Below are 20,556 nucleotides of genomic sequence, written 5' to 3' on the forward strand. Positions count from 1 at the left end.
AAAGTGAAGTTCACCTAAAATGTCTCACTGAAAATGTAGGGGGTCCTTCAACCACCCCCTACACTTGAGAGACACTTTTATAACTTGGTATAGGAGGTCAACAAGTCAAAAAGAGAAAGAGTACTCCCAATTCCTTGGTGCAAATGACTGGAAACTTGTTGTTGAAGGGCTCATCGGCACACAAAGGCATTTTTATAGGGCCCTTTACATTTAAAAGGGCCCTTTTCTTAAAGTTTGATTTAGAGGGTTTATGGGGGAGCCCTCTTAGCTTGGGGGTGCCTCAACCAACCCCCACAAAAATAAAATGCCCCTTCAATCTTCAACTCTAGGTAGCCCAGTTAACAACCGTTATTAAAATAGAAAGCTCAGATCCTCACCTTTTTGGATAACCAGAATATAGGAGTAAGGGGCGCTGACTAAGCATTTAGAGGGCCCTTTAATGGAGAAAGGGCCCTCCAATGGAGGGTCCTTGAAGATAGGAGAACTCTATTGTGACCTGCAATCGTGTGCAACGGTTGCATCTGGAATCTACTCAGCAAGCTCCTTTGGGGGGTGCTTCAACCACCCCCAAACTCACGAGGAGTCTTTTGTCCCGATCCTCCTATAAGAAGGTTAGGAATGACCCGCCGCAATTATGTAGATTCTGCCAGCTCATTGAACTCACGCTCTAAACTGTCCACTTAGCTGCCTATGGGGTACTTGTTCTCCCTGCGACAACCCTGCCCCTGGTACAGGGCACTCCACAATGGTGGGTCTATGGTGGAGCCTTCTTATTTTTACTCTGTTAGAGGGGCTTTCCCAGAGACCCGCTAATGGCGCCTTTGGAGGTCTCTGTAGAATTCGAACCACAGCCCCGTATCAGCCCGAGTGATCAATTGCCTGCATTTGCTTTCTCTACATTGAAGCTTCGTGGGGTGGTTCTTCAACCATCTCCCCGTGTGAGAATCTATGGGGTCTGTGATATTATATAGAGGTGCTTTGTGCAGTAGAAGACTCGTGGAGGGGCTATGGGGGAGGCCTCTTACATTGTGAAATGGGGCTACTTTATTGGATAGCTATGAAAAACCCAGTGTGTTGGGTAAATTACGCTGTGGCCGGACATCCGGTGGTTGGTCGCCCATATACTAACTAATTGATTCACTAACTCAACAAGATAATAAGGGAGCTAATCTCTATAGTTTGTGTTTGCAAGCAGAGTTCTGTCCATCATTGTGTGTTTTGTGTGTGTGTGTGTGCGCGCGCGCACATGCACTGCGCATGCCACAAGTGGTACTAGAGAAATGCTTTGAGGCGGTGAGCTCCCTTTGTATCTTGTGCGATGCATAGGCGTACTGTCGTATGACTTGCCCATGCATTGATTTATTGTGAGCCATTGACAAGTGCTGTGACGTGTGGTTTTGTTACCGATTTATGGTATATGTTACTTTTGAACCGAATGCATAGTTGGTGATTGGAATGCATGAATTCTCTTCTTGTGTGGAGGTTTATTTTATTTTTTATGCTTGTTGAGATCTATTTCTTCCATCGAAAAATATCAGGGCCTCCTGACCTTGTTTGGAGTCGTACTTTGCCCCACGCTTTCGAGAGCTCGGTGCCCTCATCCCCATGGTCTAAGGTTGCCCCCATGAAATCCGGAACAAGTCCTGTCTTTGTCTTTTCTTTCTTTGCTCGTCACAAACTAGTGACGTGGCAACACACTCCCATAGCAGCAGCAGGCCCGGAAAACGCTGCAAAACTGTTGACGTGGCATTTCCGGATTTCGCGTCACAAATCCCTTTGACAGTGCTGACGTGGCTGAGCGTACGGATTTCCGTGATTTACGGGCAGCAGTACGGAAATTTTCTTTTTGTGCAAGAGAAATTCTACGCAAGCTTTTTGGATAAATTGCTTTATTTTAAGTTGATTTTAAAAGAAGCTTTTGATTTTGAAGCTTTTGATTTTGAAGCTTTTGGGGCTCTGCTTTTGGCATCCCTTGTAAACAAATAAGTAAGTGGTTTGGGCTCCCACTCTGCAGAGAATCTGAGAGTGAGACCCCTCCCACTTCCTTGTACTTTGAGCACAAATTAATACAAAAAGAATTACCGAAAGGGGCGCCAGTCTTTGGGGCCAATATCTCTAGGCACGGAACTCCGTCGGGCCGTGGCGAATCAATCGTGAACTGTGAATTGTTTTGAAGTGAATCTCTGCTGTGTCGTGGTAGAATCTTGATTTGGAGTGTTCAAGTTTGTTATGGGTGGGTACGACCGATTTCTCTTCTACCGGGAAATCCAATCCTTTTCTCGCGACACTTACGGATTCAAACAGAGATCAATCGACTTCCTCTGCATCTGGGAATTCTCACGAGGAGTATGGCCTGCCTCGGCCTACTCAGGCGGAGATTGAAGAGATGGAGCGTCGATGATTGGTTGACGATGCGACAAAGATGATGATCAATCTTGCGAAGGATCCGAAATTTACCAAATTTTTGACTCAGACATCCTTCGACGAAGTGCACTCTCAGTGGCTTTCCGTCTCAGTGGCGGAAGGCCACTGAGAGGTGGTTCTGTGGTGGAAGGCCATAGAACCACCCCTCAAACCGGCACTCAAGAAACCTCCTACTCCAAGGATGTTTACAGAGCAAGAATTAGAAGAGGTGGTCGATATACAGATTACCCAGTTTTTTGATGCAACCAACAAAGCCAAAAAGCACGACAAAAAGCAGAACAAAGGAACTGACCTCCCGAGTTATTTGGGTCGTCAATCTATTTTTGCCTCGGCACGAAAGCAGAAGAAGCATGTGCGATTTGAAGGAGTATCTTGTTCTTCTTCTTCTGACAGTTCTTCTAACTCTTGTGACTGGAGCAAAGAAGACAGGAAAGGGAAAAAGCGAAGCAAAAAGGAAAGCTTCGGAAAGGGCTAGAAAAAGGCAGAGAAGCCTAAGTTTCGCCCAGTTTCTGATAGTTCTACAGAGGACTCGGACTCCGATGATCATAGATTTTATGCAAAGAAGCCAACTAGTATGACTTTTTGGAGGATAGAAGCAAGAAAGTTCGAGAATTTAAAGAAAGTGGACAATCAATTAAATTTGACACTTTTTCTGGATTCTGAGATGCTTCGCGGGATTTGGCCTTCATACAGCAGTTTGATATAGCTTTCTCTGGAGGGCATTACTCAGAGCACTCCAAGATTCGGAGGGCTACCTCTTACTTCAAGGGAAATGCTTGAACATGGTGGTCCACTCTTCGATTGAACAAGAAAGCGTCAGTTAAATGGCTGAAATTTAAAAGGCTTTTTATTTCTTCTTGGTTGACTTGGGAGTACGAACGCGACATCCAAAGTGCTTGGAACCATCTCCGGATGACCAAGAAAGATACCTTGGACGCATATTGCGAGAGATTTTGGAGCTTTTTTCTACCCGCTTCTTCATTCAAGAAGATCTCGTTTAAAGAACAGATTGAGCGGTTTACCTTGGGACTTCCTACGGAGATCCGAGATCACTGCTTAGAGCAAAAGTCAGATTCTATTCAAGAACTGATTAGTCATGCGAAACGGGGCTTTGCCATACACTCAAGCAACTTGACTTACCCCACAAATGAGATCATGACGTAGAAAACAAAACAGACTTCTCAAAATGAAAGTAGAAAGAAGAAGAGCCCCCAAGATCATAAAGATAAGGATGCACGACCCCGGATCACTCCTCGAGAGAGCCAACTACGTTAAAGAGGGGAAGTGTTTCGGATGCGGGGAACAAGGACACATCTCCGCGAAGTGCCCTAAAAAGGCACAGAGAGAACAAGATGAAGAAAGACCAGAGAGTTCAAAAGCAGCTGAGGAACGTGGATGGAAAGGCAAGATGAAAGCAGAACTGGTTCCAGATTGCATGGGTACTGACCCAAGCACAATTGATGAGAGTACAGAACTTTGCCGAGCTTGGGACAAAGTGAAAGATCAAGAAGCCCTGATTTTCTTTGATGGAGGAGCCAAGGCCAACTTCATTTCACCTGAATTGGCGACGCGGCTCGAGATTACACCCGGTCGGATGGGACCACAAGCAGAGGCAGTTCTAGCGGCACCCGGCAGGGACGTAGCCATTACACCTGTCATTGGCAAACTTCGGTTGCATTGTCAGGGGTATCTGGGGCACGAGGACTTCTACATAATGCCCTTGGAAGGTTGTGATGTCCTCCTAAGAATTGCCTGGTACCATAAGAACAACGCCGTGGTCAACTATCGGGCGAGAAAAGCGACTTTGACTACAGAAAAGGGCTGAACCATTGTACTTGATGTGAAACTTAAGGGCGAGTGTCCCTATTATATCGGCTTCGGCCGTTTCAAAATTAATGAAATCCAGTCTGTTTGTTTACTTGATCTTTTTGAAAGAGTTGAATGATGATCATAGGACAAATATGGCTGATCTAGAAAAAGAACGCCAAGTTTTCTCCACACTCATGTCGATTGCTTTCTGAGGGCCTGCTAGGCGAGTTGCCACTAGCTCGTCTTGAGGATCATACCATTGATCTAATACCTGGAAGCACACCACCAAACCGACCACCTTATTGTGTGAGCCGAGCCCAGAATGAAGAGATTATGAACCAAATGAAAGACCTCTTGCAAAAGGGTCTTATCCAGCCGAGTACTTCACCTTATTGCTCTCCAGTGTTGTTGGTTTTGAAGAAACACGGATCTTGGAGAATGTGCATTGACCATAGAGCTCTCAACAAAATCACCATCAAGAACAGATTTCCGATTCCTAGGATCGATGATATTCTAGACCGACTATAGGGATCCTCTTGTTTCAGGAGGATCGATTTCAAGAGTGGATATCATCAGATCCGAATCGCACTGGGAGATGTCTACAAGACAGCTTTTCGGACGACCTTCGGTTTATTCGAGTTTTTGGTGATGCCTTTTGGGCTTACCAATGCTCCAGCGACCTTTAACTGAATGATGGACATGATTTTTAGAGAGTACAGATCTTTTGTGGACACTTTCTTTGATGACATAATTGTCTTCTCCAAGGATGAGGCAGAACATAGAGAACATCTGCTACAGGTCTTTTAAGCATTGCGGGATCACAAGTTGGTGATCAATGCAAAGAAAAGTGAATTTTTCCTACTAGAGATCCACTTTTTGAGACACATCGTCTCAGTAGCAGGAGTGCAAACGGACCCGGCCAAGATAGAGACTATTCGTGATTGGCTCGATTCGAAGAATGTCGATGAAGTTAGAAGCTTCTTGGGCTTATGTTCTTACTACCGGCGGTTCATTAGAAAGTTTGAAGAGGTTGCTTCCCCTTTGCATATCTTGACACAGAAAGGAGTCCCTTTCTCGTGGGGACCCACAGAGGTGACTGCCTTTCAGACATTGAAAGAGAAATTGACTACAGGATCTGTTTTGACTTTGCCGGATTTGCAGAAGTCATTTGAAGTATATTGTGATGCTTGTGGTCGTAGTCTGGGTGCGGTCTTAATGCAAGAAGGCCATGTCATTGCCTACGAGAGCCGATTGTTCAAGGCCGGAATTGACAACACAGATATATGAGAAAGAGCTTTTGGCGGTTATCCATGCTCTTACTCAGTGGCGACATTACCTACTTGGAGCCGATTTTACGGTCTTCACAGATTACCTAAGTTTACGCTACTTGTCACAGAAGCAGCTATCGGAAAAGCAGATGCGGTGGGCGAACATCTTGTCACAGTTTCACTTCTAGATTGTCCATGTGCAAGGACAAAAGAACTTGGTGGCGGATGCTTTGTCCCGGAAGCCGTTGGTTCTAGCGATTTCCGCGATACATCATAGGAGCTTCGAGGATATGGTCGATCAGTATGCCACAGATACAGATTTTGCAGATATTTTCACTCGGATACGGAATGGGGAGGTAGTAGCGGGATATTCCATTCGGGATGGCTACTTGATGAAGAAAATGATGTTGTGCGTTACAATAGCCCCCGAGGGAAAAGGTTTTAACCGAATGCCACTGTCCACCTTTTACGGTTCATCGCGGCATTGCTACCACCTTGAAAGGTGTGGAGAGAGACTTCTTTTGGTTGAGACTCAAGAAGGAGTGAACGATTTTGTACTTAGTTGCTTGGTATGCAAGAAAGTCAAGTTTGACAGGCATGAAGCACAGGGATTGTTACAGCCTTTACCCATATCCACCCGCCCTTGGGAAAGTATTGCAATGGATTTCATTTTGATCTCCCGAGAACAGAGAGTGGGCATGATGGTATCTGGACTGTTATTGACACATTTAGCAAGCAAGCTCATTTCATTCCAGTGAAGAAGACAATCAAGCCAAATCACTTAGCGAGACTGCTCATTGCCCAGATACTTAGATTACATGGCATGCCTGAGACAATTGTCTTTGACAGAGATCCTCGATTCACGAGTTTGTTTTGGAAGGCTATTTGGGAGAACGTTGGCCCGCGGTTGTAGTTCTCGTCATCTTTCCACCTGTAGACAGATGGGCAATCGGAAAATTGCAAATTCAGTCGTACTGGATTTATTGAAGTCTTACATCTTGGATCAGAAGACTCAATGGGAAAAGTATTTGCCTGTGGTGGAATTTACCTACAATATTTCGACGGGGAAGGCGCCATTTGAGATTATTGAAGGTGCTACGAAGGTTCCACCCTTCGTAAGCACGAAAGATAAGATTTTTGAAGCTGACGAGTACACACGGGACTTGGACACGGCTTTTGCCAAGGTCCGGGAGGCTTTTGCAGAAATCTCAAGAAAGATATAAAAAGGCGACCTCGTTGCGATTTGAAATTAAAAGAGAACTATCAGGTGCAACGGAAGAGAATAAGGATTTACTCGGATCTAGTACTCCGCACACAAACACAAGGCACACTTTACTTCATTCGAAAGAACTTGTAACAGACTTGGACAAGTCGAGAATCTACCGCGACAGCACAAATAACCACTTCAAACAGTTCACAGTTCACAATTGATTCGACATTGGCCCGGCGGAGTTCCGTGCCTAGAGATATCGGCCCCAAAGTCTGGCGCCCCTTTCGGTATTTCTTTTTATATTAATCTGTGTTCGGGCAGGCGGTCACACTCAGACTCTGCGTCTAGATGCTCTGAGTTGTGAGAGGCCTGCTCACATATTTAAAGAGTACAAGGGATGCCAAAAGCAGAGCCCCAAAAGCTTCCCAAAAACTGAAAATCAAAAGCTTTTGAAAAATAAAGCAAAAGCTTTCTGTGTCTTCTTATAATCTCTCTCTCTCTGTCTCTTGAGAGGGAATAGAGCAAACAAAGCAGTTCTCTCTTTCTTCAAATGCGTAGAAAAGCATTGCCCCAAAAGTTGCCGTAACTTCTCACGCAAAAGCTGCCCGTGATTTGCGCCACAAAACGCGGAGACTGCCACGTCAGCATGGTCCGGATTCTACAGGAGTGCCACGTCAGCAGGGTGGGTTTTGAAAACAGCCACGTCATCACTCCTGCATCATTTCCAGAGGGGGGGTGTGTGTACTAGGCAGCCAAGTCACCAGTTTGTGACATACCCCCCTCTTGAAAGCCTTCGATTACGCCTGCAAAACAGATAGAAACCATAAGCTGTCTTAGCAGACACTGATTGTTAGTACCTACGCACTAAAAACACATCTAGCACATGTACCAATCGACAGTCACATTACACGACATCACAGGACATCACTAGACATTACAGGACATCACATGACATTCAACATTCATTCGGACCTTAGACCATGATTTATCAGCAATGCAGTTAGCAATCGCATCTAGATCCACTGAGGACCTCATAGATGCCCGATTGACTAACCCCTATTGCAACCATGTCTATTCGAGATGAATTAGACCAAAATGCTGCAGTCATTTCGTCTATCAGTTCCTGCACTTAAAAACAAGTCAAGAACAAATCAATTTCATATTTTTCCAGAATTCCATTTCATAAAGTCATCCAACAGAATACTGTCAGCTCTCAGTATCCCTAAAGCTCAAAGAGACATCAGTGACTCTAGTATTCAAAAATCGAGGCATTTGTTGACAAAGGAGCGGAGTAACTCCCCTCTTGTGCAAACCCACTGCACCAGATCTCTGGCCAAGCTGAATTTCTGGGTTCCATTTGGAGTAGACTATGCTTAACCAAAAGCTTCAAGGTAAAGATTCACATTCTTAGGAATATCTGCTAGGTCTTCCTCCTCCATTCGCTTCGCATCCAATGCGAAGTAGGTCTTAAATTTAACCAAGAACCATTAGTTCGCTTTACCTTCTTTCTTTCTTTCTGTGCCAATTTCTGTTCTGGAACGAGTATCTGCTCGTTTTCGTCCAATTCGGGTTGTTCATCATCAGGCACATCGCCTTCAAAAGGCTTCAAGAGACTCACATGAAAAACATTGTGAATCGTCCAAGTATTCTGGTAGCTTCAGTCCAAGGAGATATCATTCATCTTTTCGGAAAATCTGAAAAGGTCCACACTATTTCATGCTAAGCTTTCAAAGAAGCCGCTCCTTTCCTTTTTTTCTTTCTCGGGTGTGTCTTCCCATAATGTAAGAGCACCCAATCCTTTTCCTTCAATTTCAAATCGCGACAATGGCGATATGCTGCCTTTTTCTGTCTTTCCTGAAATTTTTGCAAAGCCTTTCGGACCAAGTCCCTCGTGAACTGGTCGGCTTCATAGAAAAAGCTTATCTTTCGCGCTAAGGAAGGGTAGAACCTTCGTACCAAATTCAAAAATCTCAAATGGCGTCTTCCCCATCAAAGAGTTAAACATGTTTCTATAGGCATATTCCACCAAAGGTAAAAACCTTTCTTAAGTAGTCTTCCGATCCAACCAAGAAGACTTTAACAAATCTAGTACCACTGAATTAGCAATCTCTGATTGCCCGTCAGTCTGTGGGTGGAACGATGACGAGAACTGCAACCGCGTGCCTATGTTCTCCCAAATAGCCGTCCTAAACAAACTCGTGAACGTGGGGTCCCTGTCGGAGACAATCGTCTCAGGCATGCCATGTAATCTGAAGACCTGGGCAATAAACAATCGTGCCCACGTTGTGTTCTTGGGAGATGAACTCCATTGCAATACTTTCCCAGGGCGGGTGGGTATGGGTAAAAGGCTGTAACAATTCCTGTGCTTTATGCCTGTCAAACTTGACCTTCTGGCATACCAAGCAACTGCGCACAAACTCGTCCACATCCTTCTTGAGTCTTGGCCAAAAGACGTATCTCTCTACCCCTTTCAAGGTGGTAGCAATGCCGCGGTGACCCATAAAAGGTGGACAGTGGCATTCGGTTAGAACCTTTTCCCTCAACGGCTGTGTAATGCACAACATGGTTTTCTTCATCAAGTAGCCATCCCGAATGGAATAGTCCGCTACTATCTCCCCTTTCTGTATTCAACTGAATATATCTGCAAAATCTATTCTATGGCGTATTGGCCGACCATATCCTCAAAGTTCCTATGATGTATCGTGGAAATAGCCAGAATCAACGGCTTTCGAGACAAAGTATTTGCCACCAATTTCTTGTGTCCTTGCACATGGACAATTTGGAAGTAAACCGTGACAAGATGTTTGCCTACCGCATTTGCTTTTTCCGATAGCTGCTTCCGTGACAAGAAGTAACGTAAACTCCCATCATCTGTGACAACCGTAAAATCGGCTTCGAGTAGGTAATGTCGCCACTGAATAAGAGCATGGATAGCCGCCAAAAGCTCTTTCTCACATATTTGTACTGTCAATTCCGGCCTTGATAACAATCGGCTCTCATAGGCAATGACATTTGGCCTTCTTGCATTAAGACCGCATCCAGACTACGACCACAAGTATCACAATATACTTCAAATGGCTTCTGCAAATCTGGCAAAGTCAAAAACTGGTCCTGTAGTCAAATTCTGTTTCAATTCCTGAAAGGCAGTCACTTCTGTGGGTCCCCACGAGAAAAGGACTCCTTTTTGTGTCAAGACATGCAAAGGGGAAGCAACCTCTGCAAACTTTCGAATGAACTGCCTATAGTACGAACACAATCCCAAGAAGTTTCTAACTTCATGGACATTCTGCAAATCTGGCCAATCACGGATAGTCTCTATCTTCTTTGGATCCATCTGCACTCCTGCTTGTTGACACATTGTGTCCCAAAAAGTGTATCTCTGGTAGAAAAAAATTCACTTTTCTTCGCATTAATCACTAACTTGTGATCTCGTAATGCTTGAAAGACTTGAAACAGATGATCTCTATGTTTTGCCTCATCCTTGGCGAAAACAATGATGTCGTCAAAGAAAGTGCCAACAAAATAGTCTATACTCTCGAAAAAATCCTATCCATCATCCGGTTAAATGTCGCAGGAGCATTGGTTAAGCCAAAAAGCATCACCAAAAAATTCAAATAATCCAAAAGTCGTCCGAAAGGCTGGCTTGTAGACGTCTCCCAGCGCGATTCAGATTTGATGATATCCACTCTTCAAGTCGATCCTGCTAAAGCACGAGGATCCCTGAAGTCGGTCAAGTATATCACTGATTCTGGGAATCGGAAATCTGGTCTTGATGGTGATTTTGTTGAGAGCTCTATATTTGATGCACATTCTCCAAGATCCGTCTTTCTTCCAAACCAACAACACTGGAGAGCAATACGGTGAAGTACTAGGCTGGACAAGACCCTTTTCCAAGAGGTCTTTCACTTGGTTCATAATCTATTCGTTCTGGGCTCGGCTCACACGGTAAGGTGGCCAGTTCGGTGGTGTGCTTCGAGGTATCAAATCAATGGTATGATCTTCGGGACGAGCGGATGGTAACTCGCCTGGCAGGCCCTCTGAAAAGCAATCGGCATGAGTGTGGAGAAAATCTTGGCGTTCTTTTGTTCAGGTCAAAACATATTCGACCTTCATCCATCGTTCAGTTCTCTTCCAAAAAAAAGTGAGTAAAAAAACTGAAGTTCATCAAGTACAATCTCTGAGCCCTGCATTTGTCAAAGTCGCTTTCTTGGCCCAGTAGTCAACCACGGCGTTGTTGTTGTGGTACCAAGGGATTTCAAGTAGAACGTCACAACCTTCCAAGGCAAATACGTAAAACTCCTCGTGCCCTAAACAGCCCTATCATTGCAAACGAAGTTTGCCAATGCTCGGTGTAATGGCAACATCTCGTCCGGGTGCCACTCGAATTACCTCCACCTATGGCCTCAGCCTATCGGGTGTAATTTTAAATCGAGCCGCCAATTCCCAACGAAAAGAAGTTTGCCTTGGCTCCTTCAAAAGAGCTTCCCGATCTTTCACTTTGCCCCAAAAGAGGCAAAGTTTGTACTTTCATTCATTTGATTCGGTTCAGGCCCCATGCAATGTGGTACCGGTTCTGCTTTTTATCTGCCTTTTTTGCCATGTCTCTCAGTTGCTTTGGAACTTTTTGGCCTTTCTTCATCGTGTTCATTCGGTGCCTTGTTAGGGCACTTCGCGGAGATATGCGCAGTTTCTCCGCATTCAAAGCACTTCCCCTCCTTTAAGTAGAGAGCCCTCTCTGGAGGAGTAAGCTTGGGTCGTGCATCCTTATCTTTCTGTTCTGGGTTGCTCTTTCTCTTTCTACTTTCATTTTTCGAAGTCTGTTCAACTCTTTGTGTCATGATCTCATCTATGGGGTAGGTCAGATTGCCAAACTGAATGGCAAAACCCCGTTTTGCATGACTCATCAATCCCTGAATGGAAGCTGACTTTTGTTCTAAGCAGTGATCTCGGATCTCTGTAGGTAGACCCAAGGTAAATTGCTCAATCTGCTCCTTGAACGAGATCTTCTTAAATGAAGAGGCAGGTAGAAAAGAGCTCTAGAATCTCTCGCAATAAGCGTCCACTGTATCTTTCTTGGTCATCCGTAGATGGTTCCAAGCAGTGCGTATGTCGCGTTCATACTCTCGAGTCAGCCAAGAAGAAATAAAAAGCCTTTTGAATTTCAGCCATTTAACTCGCGCTGTCTTGTTCAATAGAAGTGTGGACCACCAAGTAAGAGCATTCCGAATCTTAGAGAGCTCTGAGTAACGCCCTCCCGCGAAAGCGATTCAAAGTGCTGTACAAAAGACAAAGCCTTCGAAGCATCTCTATAACCAGAAAAAGTGTCAAATTTAATTGACTGTCCACCTTCCTTAAACTCTTGGACTTTCTTGCTTTTGTCTTCCAGAAAGTCATACTGGTTGGCTTTGTAAAAATTCTTCTTCTTTGCATATTGCTTTCATCAAAGTCCGAACTGTCTATAGACGAGTCCTCTATAGAACTGTCAATCATGGGGCGAGATTTAGGCTTCTTTGCCTTTTTCTTGCCCTTTCCGAAGCGTTGCTGTTTGCTTCGCTTTTTGCCTTTTCTGTCTTCTTCGCTCGAGTCAGATGAGCTAGAAGAACTATCAGAAGAAGAAGAAGAAGAAGAAGAAGAATTGGGTACTCCTTCAAATCTAACACGCTTCTTCTGCTTTCTTGCCTTTTCAAATGTAGACTGATGACCCAAATAACCCGGGAAGTGAGTACCTTTCTTTTGCTTTTTGTCGTGCTTTTTAACCTTGTTTTGCGCGTCAAAAAGCTGAGCAATTTGTGCATCAACCACCTCTTCTAATTCTTCTCTGTATACTTCTTGGGAGTAGGAGGTTTCTTGAGAGCGGGTTTTGTGGTCTTCTGCCACTGCGTGTGCACCTCTTCGAAAGAAGTCTTGCTCATATATTTAGCCAATTTCGGGTCCTTGGCAAAATTAAGCATCATCTTTGTTGCATTGCCGATCAATTGTCGACGCTCCATCTCTTGACGCTTCGCCTGAGAAGGCCGAGACGGGCCATACTCCTTGCCTGAATCTTTGTTGTGATCCCTTCCCGCATCTCCGGATGCAGAAGGAGTGGACTGATCTTTGCCTGAAGCCATAGGTGCCGCGGAAAAAAAATAGGGATGGAATTTCCCGTAGAAGAGAAATCGGCCGTGCTCTGATACCATTGTAATAGACTTGGACACTCCAAGTCGAGAATCTACCGCGACAGCACAAATAACCACTTCAAAATAGTTTACAGTTCACAATTGATTCGACACTGGCCCGACGGAGTTCCGTGCCTAGAGATATTGGCCCCAAAGTCTGGCGCCCCTTTCGGTATTTCTTTTAATATTAATCTGTGTTTAAAGTACAAGAGTGCGGGTAGGCGCTCGCACTCAGAGTCTGCGTCCAGATGCTCTGAGTTGTGAGAGGCCTTCTCACATATTTAAAGAGTACAAGGGATGCCAAAAGCAGAGCCCCAAAAGCTTCCCAAAAACTGAAAATCAAAAGCTTTTGAAAAATAAAGCAAAAGCTTTCTCTGTCTCTCATAATCTCTCTCTCTTGAGAGGGAATAAAGCAAACAAAGCAGTTCTCTCTCTCTTCAAATGCGTATAAAAGCATTGCCCCAAAAGTTGCCGTAACTTCTCACGCAAAAGCTTCCCGTGATTTGCGCCGCAAAACGCGGAGATTGCCACGTCAGCATGGTCCGGATTCTGTGGGAGTGCCACGTCAGCAGGGTAAGCTGCAGGGTTCTGAAAACAGCCACGTCATCACTCCTGCATCATTTCCAGAGGGTGTCTGTGTACTAGGCAGCCACTAGTCACCAACTGGGCAGCCACGTCACCAGTTTGTGACAAAACTAAAGAGAGAGAAAAGAGACGCCACAAGGATGTCGGGTCTCAACCCTCAAGGGCCCCCTAACTCTGTTACTTTCTTTATGCTTGCACAATGTTGCTATAATGACTAAATGCTGAGATGCTGATGCTAATGGGTACTGATGCTACTAATGCTGGGTACTGGTACTGACATATTGAAGGGGACTATGTCGAAGACGATGCTGTTGACGATGGGTACTGCGGGTTCTGTGTCGAAGACGGGGAGGTCAACGACGAGGTCTATGTCGAAGATGAAGTGGACGATGAGGTACTAAGGCTTTTTGTCGACGACGGTACTGTGTCAGATGGTGCAGTCTACGACGGTTCTGCTGGTCTATGTCAACTACGATGATGTCGACGAGGATGATGATGGTGACTGTGACGATGACGACGATGGTGTCGTCGTCAAGTCCGGGATCTGTGATGATGGCGACGAAGGTGTTGTCGACAAGTCCGAGATCTGTGACGATGGCGACGAAGGTGTGGTCGTAAAGATAGGGATTTGCGATGAGGATGACGAAGGTGTCGTCATCAAGATAGGGATCTGTGATGATGATGACGATGTCGACGATGGTGTCGACGACGACGGCGTCAATGTTGAAAACTGAAAACGCTAGATGTTCTGCTACTATCGCACTGCCACGGGGCTGATCTGCAACCACCGAGTTGAGCGAGGCTGGGAATGCAAAAACGCTGGCTGATCTGGGTGAAATTGCAAAACGCTGGCTGGTCTCTGCTGAATCTGCAAAACGCCATGCTGATCTGCTGAAAACTGACAACGCTATGCTGATCTGGGTGTAGATGAAAACACGATGAGGATCTGCAACCGGGTTGGAGCGGGTTCTCGTGAGGCTAAGGGCTGAAACTGAAAACGCTGTTGGCTGATGGCTGAAAACGCTGGGTTGAATTGTTGAGAAACGCCAGGGCTCCTGCTGAGGTGCTGCCTATCTGCTGCAGTGCCTGCCTCCTTCTGTCCCTGGCTCTTCTGCTTCTATTGAGTGCCCAATGGGTTTCTTTTATAGATCTTTAGCAATTTGCCCTACCTACTTTTCCAACAAACTTACAAAAAGAATTCCAAAAGTCACTTTTAATAAAATGACTTATAAGAGGTGGTTCACGTGGTAAAATGCCTGCATGATGAAATGACTGTTCTTGTGCAAGAGAGGGTATGCAAGTGTGACTGGCCTGGACTTGCACGTCTTGTTAGAGGCTCACAAATGTGCCAGGCTCAGTCCTAAACTAACACTCATGCTAGACTATGGAAGAAGCGTGTCCAGGTAGCGCAAGTGAAGTGCGCACGTGACATCCCCCCCTGTTAATAGTGAGGCACAGCTGTCGAAGAACTCTTTGTACTTCAGATGCTTACTTATCAATGCTTCTGATGCTGTGGATGCACAAACCAATGCAAATTCCTCAAACCAGGGACTGATGGTATTGCGGGTGCTGTGGGTATTGTTGGCGATGCAAACACCGTGTAAGGGTCACTATCCAGCCTTACTACGATTGCCGAATATCAGCCTGGGTTCTATACTAGATAGTGCTGACTCTGCCTGTTGTAGCAAGAGCTGTTCTCGGAACACTGACTGTGGTGAAAACATTACCGGTGTTGATGGACTGAGGTTTGGTTCTGGAGCCTTTTCCAAAGGTTCAATGATGAGGGAAATGGATGCATGCTACATGCGAATGCGAATGCAGAAGAGGTTAGGGATCCTATTTCCAACTCCTTCCATATCCGCATACAAAGCTAGGAGATCTTGGTACTCAAGATTTGGGTTTTCGTGTATCCGATGTCGATTTTCCTTCAAAGGTATGGCAATGAAGATGGGATCTGGTAAGTCCATGGTCGAGACTCAAAGATTCTTCAGGAAAAAAAAATTGAGAGGTTCCTTGGTTCTTGGTACTCAAGATCTGGGTTTTCGTGTATCGGATGTCGATTTTCCTTCAAAGGTATGGCAATGAAGATGGGATCTGGTAAGTCCATGGTCGAGACTCAAAGATTCTTCAGGGAAAAAAAACTGAGAGGTTCCTTGGTTCTTGATGGTTCTTGGGTACTCGGGTTTTTTGGTTCTTTGGTTCTTCCCTTGAGTTCGCGAAGCCGAAGCACGCACAGAGCTCTGATACCAATGTCATGTGCAGCGGAAGAGAATTAGGATTTGCTCGGATCTAGTACTCCGCACACAAACACAACGGACACTTTATTTCACTTGAAAGAACTGAACCGAACTGAAAGAAAGAGAGAGACAAGAGAGAGAAAAGAGATGACACAGGGATGTTGCCTCAGATGCTGATGCTAATGGGTACTGATGCTACTAATGCTGGGTACTGATACTGACATACTGAAGGGTATTGAGGTACTGAAGGGGACTATGTCGAAGACGATGTTGTCGACGACGACGGGTACTGCAGGTTCTATGTCGAAGACAGGGAGGTCAACGACGAGGTCTATGTCGAAGACGATGAGGTACTAAGGGTCTTTGTCGACGATGGTACTGTGTCGAAGACGGTGAAGTCCACGACGGTTCTATGTCGAAGACGGTGAAGTCGACGACGATGACGATGGTGACTGTGACGATGGCGATGAAGGTGTCGTCGTCAAGTCCGGGATCTGCGACGATGGCGACGAAGGTGTCGTTGTAAAGATAGGGATTTGCGATGACGATGACGAAGGTGTCGTCGTCAAGATAGGGATTTGTGATGACGATGACAATGTCGACGATGGTGTCGACGACGACAGCGTCAATGTCGCACCACCACGGGGCTGATTTGCAACTGCCGAGTCGAGCAAGGCTGGGAATGCAAAAACGCTGGCTGATTTGGATGAAATTGCAAAACGCTGGGTGGTCTCTCTTGAATCTGCAAAACGCCAGGCTGATCTACTGAAAACTGAAAACTGAAAACTCTATGCTGATCTGGGTGTAGATTGAAACACGGCGAGGATCTGCAACCGGGTGGGAGTGGGTTCTCGCGAGGCCAAGGGCTGAAACTGAAAACGCTGGTGGCTGATGGCTGAAAAACACTGGCCTGAACTGTTGAGAAATGCTAGGCCTCGTGCTGAGGTGTTGCCTATCTGCTGCGGTGCCTGCCTCCTTCTGTCCTTGGCTCTTCTGCTTCTACTGAGTGCCTAATAGGTTTCTTTTATAGATCTTTAACAATTTGCCCTACCTACTTTTCCAACAAACTTACAAAAAGAATTGCAAAAGTCACTTTTAATAAAATGACTTATAAGAGGTGGTTCACGCGGTAAATGCCTGCATGATGAAATGACCGTTCTTGTGCAAGAGAGGGTATGCAAGTGTGATTGGCTTGGACATTCACGCCTTGTTAGAGGTTCACAAACGTGCCAGGCTCAGTCCTAAGCTAAGACTCATGCTAGACTATGGAAGAAGCGTGTCCACGTAGCGCAAATGAAGTGCGCACGTGACAAGAACGATTGGGTGCCCTTACGTTATGAGAAGGCACTCCTGAGAAAGAAAAAGGGAAAGGAGCGGCTTTTTCCAAAGCTTAGCATGAGATACTATGGACCTTTCCAGATTTTCGAAAAGATAAATGATGTCTCCTTTAGGCTGAAGCAATGACTTGGAGTGTCCAAGTTTGTTACAGCTCGATTTGTAATCACTTTCGGGGAGGGATTGGACGGAAACACAAAGATAACTATTGTAATGTGCAACAGAAGTGATTGATGGTGAATGCTTAGTGCGTACTCAAGGTTCCTTTTACTTCGTGAGAGAGTTCCTTTTACTTCACGAGAGATGTGCAAAGACTCGAGAGAGGAGAGAATGATAGTGTGAGTGAAGGTTCTGTGTGTGTGTGTGTGTGTGAGAGAGAGAGAGAGAGAGAGAGAGAGAGAGAGAGAGAGAGAGAGAGAGAGAGAGAGAGAGAGAGAGAGAGAGAGAGAGAGAAGACTAACACTAGATGGGGTCCCAATCTGTCACGAGGACGTGGCAACTGCTAACCTTAGTTGTTGGTTTCTTTCCAATGATTTTTGTTTAATTTTTGAGACCCTCTTTTTGAAGTTTCAAATGGTCGGACATTGTATGGCCAATGTGAACGGTAGTTTCACCCGCAGACGGGAAGTTGGTCGGCATTGGAACTCGTAAAGTAAAAGGATGTCTAGGCTCAGTTCAACATGTAGGTCCCTCCGTCGCACTTAGCAAGTTGGTGGATACTAGGAAGTGAACTCAATAAAGGCATAAAGTCAAGGTGGGATCACCAACAGAAAGTATCCGACAGTTGGGCCACATTGCACTTTTGGATGCGGTTCCAATGAGGATAGACGGTCAGAAGACCATCGAGAGCCCAACGGAAGCATCTCCTAAAAATTAGGGAACTGCTTTTTTGGGCCGTGAAATGTGTTCGCGTCATTACCTTCGGTATGACCAGGGGAACATTTTATTACTCTGCTGCAAAGTCAACTGATGCACCAATCGAGAGATTTTTAAGCGGGAAGCCCAATGCTGGGAAATTGCATGTATGAGTGCCAAGTGACACTATATGGCCAATTTACCAAGTCTGGGAGAAGAGAACTCGTAACTGACTCTTTGGAGCAGTTTTGGAGGCTGTTAACTCTGATTTTCAGCCATTTCTCTCCATTTTTGAGCTTCCCATGACTTTGCCTAGGTCCAAGGAGCTCATTTTCAGCATTGGAAGGCATCATATGCGTGTTTATAGGGCTGTTTTTCTGCGTTTTCAGCGATATGCAGGTTTTGGCAGCTATGGAAATCTTTCCCTTTTTGCATCTATTTGTTCACAGATGCATTATAGGTCAAGGGTAGCAGAGGGGGCGCTCGATTTATGCTGGGGGGATGCTTCATTGAGAACCTGTCTCACAGTGTAAGAGCTATGGAGTGCTTGCTTTCCTCTCTATGTACAGTGTGGTGCTAGGAGTGATGGCCTCACATTATACACTGCTCTCTCTCTCCCCTACGTGCAGTTATGTGATGCCCCACAAGAGGGCTCTTCATTTGACTGATGTACAGCTGTGTGGTTTCATGCTTTTGTGCTGAGGCAAGAGCCTCCTTGAGCAGGAACAGGGGTAGCTAAATGCTGCTCCAAAGCAGGCACCGGTGAGGGTCATAACCTCACCGTAGAGGTGCGTGTTCAGCGCTGTGTATGCGCTAAATATGACGGTAAGATGGATGCTAATGTTATTCATTCTTGGTTGCATCATTTAATACTTATTTTGCGACAACTAAGAAAACAGGAAATAGCAAAGTTTTGACTGCAGCCATGTATCTTACCGATGATGCCATTAATTGGTATCAAGCATGACAAGAGGCACAATTGGCCGCGCACCTAGAGGAAACCGAAGAAGGCGTGTCCCTTTCTTTCAATTGGGTCGACTTCCAAGACAAGCTCAAGGTGTGGTTTATGCCACCTCAGTACTTAGCGCGGTTGAAAGAAGATTGGCACAATCTAAAGCAAAATGGTATGCCAGTCTTGTCTTTCTCTAACCGTGTTTTGTAGCTCGGCACCCAATTACGCAAATCGGATGATGAGCGCAAAGAGGCATTCCTTTCGGGTTGGACGAGTATAGCAAGTTTGATGTAGAAGTATTCGGCCCCGTAGATCTCAACAAGGCGGTAGCGATTGCTCGCACAGGAGATGAAGCACAACATAGGAAAGCCTAAGGAGAACAAGTCTTCTCACAGTACCTCTCAGACTCCTCAGAACCTGCAGAACGGTACAAATGGTAACTCTTCTAGCTTCCTCTAATCCTTCGGAAAAGAACTTTCAAAATGAATTTAAGGGTAAAGCTAAAGCACCTGCTAAACCTAAGCTAACCCGCATGAAAAAGCAGCACAAGGAATTATAGGAGGATACATAACGGCAGAAGAACAAGTCATTATTCTAAGGAAGGTCGATGTTATCAATGTCACGTCAAAGGTCATATAAAGAGCACATGTCCTAAGAACCCATCCAACGAACCTAAAGAAACCACAGAACCCACATGCTGTGTTAATGCGATAAATGAGAACATTGGTGCATCCCAAGTTTCTGATGATCATCTAGTTGATGAGTCTCTCATGAAGTGTTATGGTCATGTGAATGGTCAACACATGGTGATCTTGTTTGATTCAGGCAGTATGCATGATGTGATTGGTGACTCTCTTGTAGACAGAGCCCGCTTGGAGGTTAGCAAGACATCTCCTCTCGAGGTGTCAGGCTTCGCTCCTGGTATGGACTCCCTCATTACACGAGAGTGCCTTGATGTGTTATTCAATGTTCAACAAGCTTTCTTCCGTAGAAAATTTGTAGTGTCTCCTCTTTCAGAATGTGATATGATTTTAGACATTAGATGGTTTTGTGAGCATAACCCTCTCATTGATTGGCCAGACAATACATTGATTGGCTAGACATTACTTTGCCAAAAGTGACTCTCCCATTACCATTCGTGGTGAGGAAGTTATTCATTCTTTACCTCTCATTTCTAATGTGCAGGCGAAGCTTGAAAAGAAGCAGGAGAAAGAGACTCTCTCAGTCTTTTCTTCTCCAAAGCACGAATCACGACGAACTGATCTTGGCTCTCGAGTTGCTGTCCAAAGAACCGACTCAGGAAGTATTGTGTGTTCGCATGATTACTCAGCACGCATTGTTCGAGTGTTTCTGAAACCGGCCCGTGGGGCGGTAGGCTTTGGCTTTCACCCGAAATTCTTTACTTAGACACACACAGAGTACTTTGCAAAGGTAACCTGTAACAGGAATTAACACTTAATCACACACACAGCTCGGAAGCTAGAATGCTCCAAGCAGACGCCGACAACCTGTAGGCCCCAAAATTGGTGCCCCTTTCGGTATTTCTTTATTCTTTAACAGAGGGAATAAAACCTGTGATCTCCTACGAGCTGCCCCGCACAATCTAGGCGAAGAAACACTGTTCTGGCCCGATTTCGGCAGCATAACTGTACTAGGATGCTTCACAGTCAGTATCCCCACGCAATAGGTGACTTTCCCGACCCATACGGACACTTTGCAAAAC

The 20,556-nt window shown here is 45.3% G+C and overlaps 1 protein-coding gene across 5 annotated transcripts in view; it reads left to right on the forward strand.

Annotated features, from left to right (window-relative positions):
- Positions 1 to 20,556, forward strand: part of XRCC2 (homolog of X-ray repair cross complementing 2 (XRCC2)) — a 53,812-nt gene that overhangs the window by 838 nt on the left and 32,418 nt on the right. The window lies entirely within an intron of this gene.

The sequence above is a fragment of the Adiantum capillus-veneris genome, chromosome 13, assembly GCF_014529385.1.
Source record: "Adiantum capillus-veneris isolate H3 chromosome 13, ASM1452938v2, whole genome shotgun sequence".
Taxonomy (NCBI): domain Eukaryota; kingdom Viridiplantae; phylum Streptophyta; class Polypodiopsida; order Polypodiales; family Pteridaceae; genus Adiantum; species Adiantum capillus-veneris.